This window comes from Thalassophryne amazonica, chromosome 1, assembly GCF_902500255.1.
Source record: "Thalassophryne amazonica chromosome 1, fThaAma1.1, whole genome shotgun sequence".
NCBI classification, from domain to species: domain Eukaryota; kingdom Metazoa; phylum Chordata; class Actinopteri; order Batrachoidiformes; family Batrachoididae; genus Thalassophryne; species Thalassophryne amazonica.
The window spans coordinates 84,215,569-84,228,738 of NC_047103.1; positions in this window are offsets into that span (position 1 = coordinate 84,215,569).

The window sequence follows — 13,170 nt, forward strand, 5'->3', positions numbered from 1 at the left end:
TTCCTTCCAGGTTCCACCTCCAGGGTTGATGGGACGGTCCTCTGGGGGGAATTGATTGTGGGGCCGACTGACCAAGTGTGGCCGGGTCTGGGGTTCCTGGGTTGTGGGGAGGGGACCTCCTGGGGTTGATGGTACGGTCCTCTGGGGGGCGCTGCTCCTCCATGTAAACCTGGGGACCTCTGTAAGATTCCGGTTTTGGTTGTCTCTCCTGGAACTGGCGGTAAAGGTCTTCTGGGGGGGGGTTGGACTCTGCATATCGTTCTGGGGGGGGTTGTTTGTTATTTTTCTTTGTGAATTTGTGTTTGTATTGTGTTGTTGGGGCTGTGTTGGGTTTTTGCATTTGGGAGTTTTTCTTTTCTTCCCGGGGTTGGATGGGATGGTCCCCTGGGGAGGTTTTGGGTGGGTTTTGTGTTTTTCTTGTATGTTGGGTTGTATATGGGACTTTTTTGGGGTTTTGTCGATGCCAGCTGGCCTTCCAGCTGCGGTGCCCTGTCCTGCTGTCTGCTGTGGACCTTGGGAGCGTTACGCCGTCTGCTTGCTGTCATGGACCCCGGAGGGAGGTGCTGTTCTCGGGCCTGGTCTGTTCGGTCGCCGGGAGGCTTCCCGTTGATGGGGGGGTACTGTTGTGTGTTGGGGGGTTTGGCTGGATGTTTTTGTGTTGTTTTCTTTTCTTTGCTCTCCAGGTGGTATGCAAACTGGTTTTTGTCTGTGGAGAAGGTGCTGGCAGAAGAATCCTTCACCCTCATCAACATTATTGGCTGCACTTGTGGAGGATGTTCATGTGCAGGCCTAATGACTCACAGCACCTGTGGATGATGCTCACGTGCAGACTTAAAGACTTTCAGCTGAAGCAGATAATGAGATGGCATTCTGCATTTAAGCCATGAGTGATTCAAGCAGAATTGCCGGAAACTCGACTTTGTGACGTTCGTTTGTGAGACGCTGAGGACCGCGCCTGGGTTTGACACATCGTGCCTGTGAAGTAGGACGGGTGAGGGACACATGCTGTCAGCACACATCAGAAGTGATTGATTGTCTGAATGTGTTAATAGTAATTTGGTATTTTGTTACGCAGTATATTTGAACATTGATGAGAATTGTGCAGCTCGCTTCTCACGGTCGTGGCGTGCGGACTGATGATCCTCCACTTGTTGTGAGAAGCTGCTCATTTACATAAAGCTTAAATTCAGACCTGAATGTGTTGCTGATAGTGTGTGCCTTTGAAGGATATTAGTTGTAGCTGTTGACTTACCTCACCTCTTCTATCCTTCACAGAGTCAGTTTGTCGTGTCCACCTGGGGGGTGTTTGGCGGTGAATTTGAGTCCAGAAGCGCCGGGCTTCGATCCCTTTGGGCGCTGGAGAGCGTGCCGTCCTTCACTCCGCCAGACAAACCATATATTATGTTGTACACAATTATTGCACAGAAAAGGAAATAAATGTTTTGTTTTTGGAACTGCTTTCTGGTTATTTAGCGCTGGGTTCAGTCAGATGCAGGTCCGCTCCTCAACCCGCGTCGGCACATAACAAATGTATTATAATGGGTGACTTCAATGTGGACGTTAGTGCTCCAGGGAGTATTACCAATCTTTGTCTGCTCCGGTAAATAGTTTTAAACTTTCTTTGGTCTCGGAGGACATGGTTACTAAGATCTTGTCCGATCTAAATTCGAGCAAGGCCACCGGTTTAGATCAACTGTCTCCTAGATTTATTAAAGATGGTGCCAAGTTCATTACTTCTCCTTTAACACATATTCTAAATTTATCTTTGGCTACTGAAAAAATCCCAGATGATCTAAAAGCGGCTAGGGTAACGCCGATTCACAAAAAGAATGGCAAACTTGAGGCAGATAATTATCGACCGGTTTCGACTCTGAGCACGGTATCTAAATTACTTGAGAGAGTCGTCTATAAGCAACTCGACGATTATCTCAGAGCCCATAAGCTCTTCTATGAATATCAATTGGGTTTCAGATCCGATTATTCTACCGATACCTGCCTGATAAATATGACAAATTATATCAAGCAGGAACAGGATAGATGACACTATATTGGTATGGTCCTCTTAGATCTTCAAAAAGCTTTTGATACGGTAGACCATGGGATCCTCTTACAGAAACTCGACGCTCTAGGATGTCACGTATCAGCCATAGACTGGTTTCGATCGTACCTTGGAGAGCGAAAACAATCAGTTGAGATTAGTGGTACAATCTCTAATCCGGCTACCATAACATGTGCAGTACCACAAGGCTGTATTCTTGGGCCTTTACTTTTTCTTATTTATGTTAACGACATTTTGTCTGCCGTCAGTTGCAAGACACTCGTATATGCTGACGACACTGCCCTTATCGTTTCGGGGAAGATGTCGAGGGTATAGAGAAAATACTCTCCTTGGAGCTTGAATCAATCAGAGAATGGCTGATTGATAACAAGCTATCTTTACATTTAGGTAAAACGGAGTCAATACTTTTTCGGGTCTAAAAATAAACTCCGCAGATGTAATTCCATTCAGGTGCAATGTGCTGGCAATATATTGAATTGTCAAACACAGGTGAAATACCTGGGTGTCATACTTGATCAGTCTCTATCTGGAGCTGGCATGGCTGAAAATGTCATCAGTAAGTCAAACGCTAAATTGAAATTCTTATATAGACAAGTGAGGAATGTCGATTTGAAAACCAAGAAAATGCTAGTATCGGCACTCATTCAATGTCATTTTGACTATGCCAGCACCTCTTGGTACACTGGACTAACTCGGTTGCAGTGTACCCAGAACAAAGTGATTCGGTATCTTTTAAATGCCCCGGCCAGAAAACATATCGGTAGTCATGAATTCGAACAAGTTGGAATGTTACCAGTGGAACTGCGTGTTCGCCAACTGAAACTAAATCAAATGCACAGCATCTTTTATGGAAATGCTCCAGCTTATTTGGCCCGTTCTTTTGAGCGAACACATAATCTCCACTCAATTGGTACAAGATTCAGTACCATGTCCTACCAAGTACCCAATGTTAAGTCTCATGGTAAATCTTCGTTTAACTATACAAGTGTTTTATTATGGAATCAATTACCTAGTCATGTACAGAGCCAAAGGAGCAGGTCTCTTTTTAAATGCCTAGTCAGACAATTTCTATTTGATAATCTCAATTCTGAGGAATCTAGCTCTTTTATATATTATAAAATTTTTTAAATAGTGTGCTATTTAGGCATCATTTATATATATATATATATATATATATATATATATATATATATATATATATATATATATATATATATTTTCATCTAGTCACAAATTCACATGTTCTCTTTACATTTGTTAAAACCATCTTTTGTACCCATGTTCATGTTGATTATGTACTGTATCTATTTTTTTTTTTTTAAGGACCACAATGGAAATAAGCGCGTGCACTTTTTTGTGTAATCCTTTTATTTTAATGTTGCTTGTATACAATATTTGTTATTGGTATGCAATGTACATTTTAATAATAAATAAAGTCAATCAATCAATCGATCTTCATAAGGAAGCTCAGGTCCTTTGATGTCTGTGGGGAGATGCTGCAGATGTTCTATCAGTCGGTGGTGGCAAGCATCCTTTCCTATGTAGCTGTCTGTTTGGGAGGCAGCAGCACAGGCAGGGACACCAAGCGGATGGACAATCTGTTCAGGAAGGTTGGGTTCAGTGCTGAGAAGGAGCCTGGTCCCACTGGGAATTGTGGTGGAGAGGTGCATGATGAGAAAGCTGCTGGCCATCAAGGACAATGCGAGCCACCTGTCCCACCACATCCTGGCAGAGCAGAGCAGCAATCGCAGTGGGCAGCTCATCTCCCTGTGCTTCCGAACAATTGTGGACCACAATTTGTGCTGACTGTTGTTGCTCTCTGACACCCCACATGGGCACTGTGCAATTGACTAATGTCCCTCTATTTTTTTATTATTTATTATTCAATTTATTTATTTATTGCATTTTTAACCTTTTATCACATTTTTAATATTTGTAATATTTTACCATCATTATCACCACCATTCACTCACTATTTAACTTTTAATGCCTGGTTGCTGTTGTCTTTTATCTGTTATTACATCCACCAAGGATGTAATAAAATCATCTGCGTTTATTTATTTATTTATTTCTGTGTCTTGTCTGTTAGCTGGATTACATCAAAACTACCACACAGATTTTGACATTTTTACCACAGATAGATATTAGCCCATGGAATAATCCATTAAATTTGGATTCGGATCCAGATTCTGGATCAAGATTTAAATTTATATAGGCTTTGAAAGATTACATCAAAACTACTTCACAGATTCGCACCAACGTTTCTCCACAGATACATATTAGACCATGGAAGACTCCATTAAATTATGGAGGTGATGTGGATCCTGATGCAGATTCTGGATCAAGTTTCACTTTATATAGGCTTTGAAGGATTATGTCAAAACTGCTTCACAGATTCTCACCAAATTTGCACCACAGATACATATTAGGCCATGGAAGACTCCATTAAATGTTGGAGGTGATCTGGATCCGGGTGCAGATTCTGGATCAAATTTCACTTTATGTAGGGTTTGAAGGATTACCATTCGCAGGACTGCGTCAAAAGTGAAACAGGGGGGTCGGGGTGGTTATGGTTAGGGTGGGGGGAAGGAGTAAGATTAGATTATGGTTAAAGTTAGGGTTGGGGGTGGGAGTAGGATTAGGAATAGTGAGTTAAAAAAAGGCCTAAAAAAATTTGACTCATTTCGTCCACGAAATAAAAACGTGAGACTGGGCTGAATTTGCACCATGGACAGATATTAGGACATGGAAGACTCCACTGAGTTTTGGAGGTGATCGGGATACGGATTGGCGGATGTCAGAAATCTTTGATTGCTCTTGTTAAACTATGAGTTATATCCACTATGCCAGCTTGTCATATGCAGCTGTAAAGGCTGTTAGGGTGACAAGGGTTTAGGGGTGAAAAAGCTAATAACACAACAGTGAAAATGCTCTGTGCTGGATTGTCTCATTTCAGAATGGTTTGCTTCAGCCTCCACTGTGTCTGAAGGCTTGATCTTCATAGGATGCAGACTTTGAAGGGCACAGCCCCTGAACTGAGACACATTGTAAGGTCTAGGTCTCTTTGGAGTATCCTTGGGTCCTGCTGGAATGATTGGTGTCAAACAGATATTACTTGCATCGTCAGCTATGAGATTTTGGCCATGTGGTGTGTTTCTTTGTGCATGATCCAGCATATATGTGCCTCTGTGTTGAGGACATCAACAGTTGGGGAAAGCCAAGCGGACTTCCACATTTCACGTGGCTGCAGCTGATGTGTGATTTCTTTATTTAGGATGGACCAAATGTCTGCCTGCATGAGTGCCAACCGGGACCCAAGGTGGCTCTGCTGTGTTGTGGATGCAGTAACATGTCGCATTATATAATGTCTGAGTGGATCCTTGTCATTTGATTGGTATTTTGTATGTCACACAACATAGATTCATTCATCCTATTTGTGTTGCATTGCATTTAGAATGCGGCATGGTTCCATTTAGAGTGTAAATTTGGTTCCATACATTTGGTACCATTGCATTCTACACACGCACGCTCGTGCACATGTCCTTGTGCACGTGCGCACATGCTCGTGCATGCACATGCACGTGCGCCCAACAGCAAATAACAATAACAAATCCATTGTGCTGCCTGGAGGCTGTGAGCAGGAAGAGAGAACAAAAGCTGGACTCATTTCTGACATGTTTTTTTTTTTTTTCGCTGCACTAAGGACGTACACAGTCTTTCTTTGGGAGTACACACACGCACAAACGCTGACCAGGTTGCGTGTGTGTGTGCACACGGGGGACAACGACTCTCTTGACACATAATTTGATTGAGCTAACTGACGCTGCTAATTCTTGTAAGATGCACACATACACACACACACACACACACACACACACACACACAAAATAAATCCACTGTGCTGTCTGTGAGCAGGAAGAGAGGAAGAAAAACTGGACTCATTTCTGACGTGAGTTTTTTTTTTTTTCACTGCACTGAGGACACATACAGTCGACCGAGCTGGTTGCGTGTGTGCGCGCACAGGGCACAACGACACGATGATTTGATTGAGCTAACTCACGCTGCTACACCCACACACACACACACACACACAAAATCCACTCCGCTGTAAGCCGTCTGGATGCATGAAGACCTGTTCACATGAAATGCTGATGTGATTTTTGGCTAGACTGAGGAACTACACAAGGTCTTTTTTATGGAAGTCCAAAGTCAGTGCACAGCATCATTGGACTACACATCACAGTTTGGACTTCAGCAGCAGTGGAACACCAAAATGTAAGTCCCTTTTCTGTTGTTTATAAATTAATAAAATATCAAATGACAAGGATCTATTTTAGCTGTTATATAAAACAAATAATGAATGTTTTTGCATTCTTTCAATGGAACAAATATTTAGTTTGGTGAAAGCTGGAACATACCATTCAATGCCTCGTTGAATGGTATGAAACATTCATACCATTGAACTCATAAACATTCATTATTTCTATACTAGTGCATGCTCACAGACCTGGGCCATCTAATTTTTTAGTCTAATAAACTTAGTCAACTACGGTTAGTCGACCAATATTATCCATCTAATCACCGTTTCACATTGACAGCTAAACTTGTAGATTAGCCATCTTACGTTAGTCAACGATTTTCACAGGAACAACAGCCATGCGAGCGCCATTGCCAAGAAACACCTCCAGTGCATGACAGTTTTTTTTTGTTTTACTTCCGGGCTGGTTGTTGTCATGAGCTATCAAGCCTTTGTTTCGTTAACTGGATTCATTAACATTTACAGACACATACGAAATGCAGAACAACGTGCTTAGCTCTTAGGCATTCAGTTCTTCTTCCACACTTCTGTCAAGCCTTTTTGTGCACACAATGCTGCTCAGCATAATAGCGACGCCCAGTGACAAGTGAGAGAACTGTCACAAACACATCATGACAGTTTTTTGCTACAACCATGGGAAACAGTGGAGAAAGCTTACCTTTTGGAGGAATACAAGGGATGTAGGGGTGCTCCTGAGTGGTCCATCAAGTGGTGGTACATGATAGTCGCCATTTTTGAGGTAAGACACTGAAGTTTTTTCGACTAAAGTAAGATTAGCCTCCTCTGTACTAGGCTAACAACTTTAGTCAGGTAATGCGAAACTTTAGCAGACTAAGCGCTTTGTGCAATGACTAACATCAAAAAATTAGTCATCTAAGTCACTTTATTTGACTAAACAAGATTAGACTGCTTTATGAAACCAGGCCCTGATGTGAGAACAACAGATTAGACTGTGACAAATGTTAAATGTTGAACTGTGTCACACGCACATCAGACAGTTTGTAGTCTCCATTTTACATGCAGGTGTTCTGCTTTCAAATCATAATCTTACATCAAAGCTTCAAATCCAACACAGAGTTGTAATAAAAGGTTTACAAATGAAGTGTCATTAGAAACCTGAGCTGACAATTAGAGCCTTCAACTGAATTCAAACTCAATTGCACCTCCACACTTCAGACATGCTGTCTCTCCTCTCATCTTACTGTACATTCCTGCACAATTCAGAGTCATGTGGTATTCCACATCCTCTTTATTATTTATTTAGTTTACTCAGAAAAAGTAAGAGAAACACAGGAACAGATGATCAAACTGTAAAATATTTCTCTGTGACCGGCTCCAGGCAAATTAGATTGAATGACTAGAAAACAAGTTACAGTAATGCAGTTAGGTTGTGATCAGTCAATGCTGGGGTGCAGCGGAGCCACAGTGGGGCCCTGTACATACAGAATAGTTAACGTCCTTCAGTGTTTTCACAGCAGATCTGAGGTGGATCTGCATATTGAATTGACACAAGTTTTACACCTGATGCCCTTCCTGACGCAACACCACATTACATGCAGAAATGTGGCATGGGTGGGGCTTGAACTAGGAACCTTCCATACCACACTAACCACTTGGCCACCACCCTTGAAATGCTCAGCATCTTCAAGGTGGGCAGAGACATAGCTGGTGCTCATATCCACTGTAACTCAATAGAGCTTTGTCTGGAAGCTCACACACCGTATGACTGACCACTTCATTAAACCTGTACTGACACCACTGTGTGTCAGACCATCAGATGTAACATTTCATTCTGCATTCTGATTCATTCTGCAGCCAAACCTCACGTTGCTGTATTATTTGAGTCCCATTTTAAATGATTAATAAACATCAGTGATAATTACAGTGTTCTGTTTGACTGCTGTATGTGCGTGTCGCAGCATCTAACATCTAACATTTGTTATGAATTCTCTTTTGCACACTGGCTGCCCTATGCTCTGCCGTCTTTCTACACCAGTGGGATGTGAATAATGGCGTAATTACAGGAAGCAGGCTCAACCGCTAAACATTTTCCTAACCATAGAATCTGGAAGAGGGATTGTCTTCTTGGAGAGAGGGAGAGATGCAGGCAATTGGAAAGCAGTCTGCCTCTAATTTTCTGTATCTGGCATACAGATTAATTTCTCTTCCAGCTGACACGGTTTTGTATTATAAACGATGGATGATTTGTGTTTGCTACAGTGAAATTACATGCATGAGGGGATCCTCAAAGAAAAAAGTGGCAGAGTGGCAAGTCTTGTCTTACCAAGATCACTTTTTCAGTTTCAAGATGTGCAGGTCTCTGAAATCTGTAAAGAGAGGTGCAGCAGGGTATACCACAAGAGGATGCTTTCACTGAGACATCTGAGCTGTTTATCAAAGAGGAACTGACAATGATGAATGAGTGGGAAGATGCAAAGGAGTGGACAGACTGCAGAGCATGGTGCAAGCTGGGAGGGCAACTTTAAAAAAGTATTCCAGTACAATAACTACCTACAAAAGAAATAAATTAATGAAAACATTATTTTATGTTTTCATAAAATAGCTTAATCATAATTATGTTTAACTTTATTCAAGTAATGAAATCTAATTTAAAAAATGTATTACTTTACATTCCTTTTGGATAACTACAGTACGAAATCACTATAGACTTTTTGCTAAAGCTTATAGTTAGGGCTGGATCAGGTGACCCTGAACCATCCCTTAGTTATGCTGCTATAGACTTAGACTGCTGGGGGGTTCCCATGATGCACTGAGTGTTTCTTTCTCTTTTTGCTCTGTATGCACCACTCTGCATTTAATCATTAGTGATTGATCTCTGCTCCCCTCCACAGCATGTCTTTTTCCTGGTTCTCTCCCTCAGCCTCAACCAGACCCAGCAGAAGAGTGCCCCTCCCTGAGACTGGTTCTGCTGGAAGTTTCTTCCTGTTAAAAGGGAGTTTTTCCTTCCCACTGTCGCCAAGTGCTTGCTCATAGGGGGTCGTTTTGACCATTGGGGTTTTTCTGTAATTATTGTATGGCTTTTGCCTTGCAATATAAAGGGCCTTGGGGCAACTGTTGTTGTGATTTGGCGCTATATAAATAAAATTGATTTGATTTGAATTGATCACTTTCACAGAAGTATACACTACCTGCACCTTGTTCCTCCGCTACACGGAGCAGACAGGAAGCTACACCGAAACATTATTCTGTGGTTCTGCAAACTCTTCTTCATCACTTTGATCCATTTCTCGTTTGTTGAATAGACAAGTCTACTCTTGCTTGCCTCTACTGGTGGTTGGCTCTCACTGCGGTATTGTATCACTTCCTGTTCCGGAGCACAGCGGTGCTTTGCTGTATCTGTTAGCTGTTTAATCTGCGTAGTTAGATTGATCTAGATAACTAGGTAATGATTTGTTTCACATTGTAATCTTCACGTGCCTTAACTAAAGCACTCCCTCTGCTGAATCACCTCTAAATGATTTACACATTATTCACTTTGTGTGTTTTTAGGAATGCGCTAGCTTAGAGCAGATATTAGCTCTTAGCCAGTTTAGCATGGCGGCTTCTCCTGTCTCTCCCGCACTTTTCTGCTCTGGGTGTGAAATGTTTAGTTATTCCTCGGCCTCCTTTAGCTGTAATGGCACTTGTAATAAGTGTAGCTTATTAGTAGCTTTGGAGGCCAGGCTGGGCGAATTGGAGACTCGGCTCCGCACCTTGGAAAATCCTACAGCTAGCCAAGCCCCTTTAGTAGGCGCGGACCAAGGTAGCTTAGCCGCCGTTAGCTGTCCCCCAGCAGATCCCGAGCAGCCGGGAAAGCAGGCCGGCTGGGTGACTGTGAGGAGGAAGTGTAGTCCTAAACAGAAGCCCCCTGTACACCACCAACCCGTTCACATCTCTAACCGTTTTTCCCCACTCGGCGACACACCCGCCGAGGAACAAACTCTGGTTATTGGCGACTCTGTTTTGAGAAATGTGAAGTTAGCGACACCAGCAACCATAGTCAATTGTCTTCCGGGGGCCAGAGCAGGCGACATTGAAGGAAATTTGAAAATGCTGGCTAAGGCTAAGCGTAAATTTGGTAAGATTGTAATTCACGTCAGCAGTAATGACACCCGGTTACGCCAATCGGAGGTCACTAAAATTAACATTGAATCGGTGTGTAACTTTGCAAAAACAATGTTGGACTCTATAGTTTTCTCTGGGCCCCTCCCCAATCGGACCGGGAGTGACATGTTTAGCCGCATGTTCTCCTTGAATTGCTGGCTGTCTGAGTGGTGTCCAAAAAATGAGGTGGGCTTCATAGATAATTGGCAAAGCTTCTGGGGAAAACCTGGTCTTGTTAGGAGAGACAGCATCCATCCCACTTTGGATGGAGCAGCTCTCATTTCTAGAAATCTGGCCAGTTTTATTAAATCCTCCAAACCGTGACTATCCAGGGTTGGGACGAGGAAGCAGAGTTGTAGTCTTACACACCTCTCTGCAGCTTCTCTCCCCCTGCCATTGCCCCAATACCCCATCCCCGTAGAGACGGTGCCTGCTCCCAGACCACCAACAACCAGTAAAAATCTATTTAAGCATAAAAATTCAAAAAGAAAAAATAATATAGCACCTTCAACTGCACCACAGACTAAAACAGTTAAATGTGGTTTAGTAAACATTAGGTCTCTCTCTTCTAAGTCCCTGTTAGTAAATTATATAATAATTGATCAACATATTGATTTATTCTGCCTTACAGAAACCTGGTTACAGCAGGATGAATATGTTAGTTTAAATGAGTCAACACCCCCGAGTCACACTAACTGTCAGAATGCTCGTAGCATGGGCCGAGGGGGAGGATTAGCAGCAATCTTCCACTCCAGCTTATTAATTAATCAAAAACCCAGACAGCGCTTTAATTCATTTGAAAGCTTGACTCTTAGTCTTGTCCATCCAAATTGGAAGTCCCAAAAACCAGTTTTATTTGTTACCTATCGTCCACCTGGTCGTTACTGTGAATTTCTCTGTGAATTTTCAGACCTTTTGTCTGACTTAGTGCTTAGCTTAGATAAGATAATTATAGTGGGCGATTTTAACATCCACATTGATGCTGAGAATGACAGCCTCAACACTTCATTTAATCTATTATTAGACTCAATTGGCTTCACTCAAAATGTAAATGGGTCCACCCACCACTTTAACCATACTTTAGATCTTGTTCTGACTTATGGTATGGAAATTGAAGACTTAACAGTATTCCCTGAAAACCCCCTTCTGTCTGATCATTTCTTAATAACATTTACATTTACTTTAATGGACTACCCAGCAGTGGGAAATAAGTTTCATTACAGTAGAAGTCTTTCAGAAAGCGCTGTAACTAGGTTTAAGGATATGATTCCTTCTTTGTTATGTTCTCCAATGCCATATACCAACACAGTGCAGAGTAGCTACCTAAACTCTGTAAGTGAGATAGATTATCTCGTCAATAGTTTTACATCCTCATTGAGCGCAACTTTGGATGCTGTAGCTCCTCTGAAAAAGAGAGCCTTAAATTAGAAGTGCCTGACTCCGTAGTATAACTCACAAACTCACAGCTTAAAGCAGATAACCCGTAAGTTGGAGAGGAAATGGCGTCTCACTAATTTAGACGATCTTCACTTAGCCTGGAAAAAGAGTCTGTTGTTGTATAAAAAAAGCCCTCCGTAAAGCTAGGACATCTTACTACTCATCACTAATTGAAGAAAATAAGAACAACCCTAGGTTTCTTTTCAGCACTGTAGCCAGGCTGACAGAGACAGAGCTCTATTGAGCCGAGTATTCCTTTAACTAGTAATGACTTCATGACTTTTTTTGCTAATAAAATTTTAACTATTAGAGGAAAAATTACTTATAACCATCCCAAAGACATATCATTATCTTTGGCTGCTTTCAGTAATGCTGGTATTTGGTTAGACTCTTTCTCTCCGATTGTTCTGTCTAGTTATTTTCATTAGTTACTTCCTCCAAACCATCAACATGTCTATTAGACCCCATTCCTACCAGGCTGCTCAAGGAAGCCCTACCATTAATTAATGCTTCGATCATAAATATGATCAGTCTATCTTTATTAGTTGGCTATGTACCACAGGCTTTTAAGCTGGCAGTAATTAAACCATTACTTAAAAAGCCATCACTTGACCCAGCTATCTTAGCTAATTATAGGCCAATCTCCAACCTTCCTTTTCTCTCAAAAATTCTTGAAAGGGTAGTTGTAAAACAGCTAACTGATCATCTGCAGAGGAATGGTCTATTTGAAGAGTTTCAGTCAGGTTTTAGAATTCATCATAGTACAGAAACAGCATTAGTGAAGGTTACAAATGATCTTCTTATGGCCTCAGACAGTGGACCCATCTCTGTGCTTGTCCTGTTAGACCTCAGTGCTGCTTTTGATACTGTTGACCATAAAATTTTATTACAGAGATTAGAGCATGCCATAGGTATTAAAGGCACTGCACTGCGGTGGTCTGAATCATATTTATCTAATAGATTACAATTTGTTCATGTAAATGGGGAGTCTTCTTCACAGACTAAGGTTAATTATGGAGTTCCACAAGGTTCTGTGCTAGGACCAATTTTATTCACTTTATACATGCTTCCCTTAGGCAGTATTATTAGGAAGCATTGCTTAAATTTTCATTGTTACGCAGATGATACCCAGCTTTATCTATCCATGAAGCCAGAGGACACACACCAATTAGTTAAACTGCAGGAATGTCTTACAGACATAAAGACATGGATGACCTCTAACTTCCTGCTTTTAAATTCAGATACAACTGAA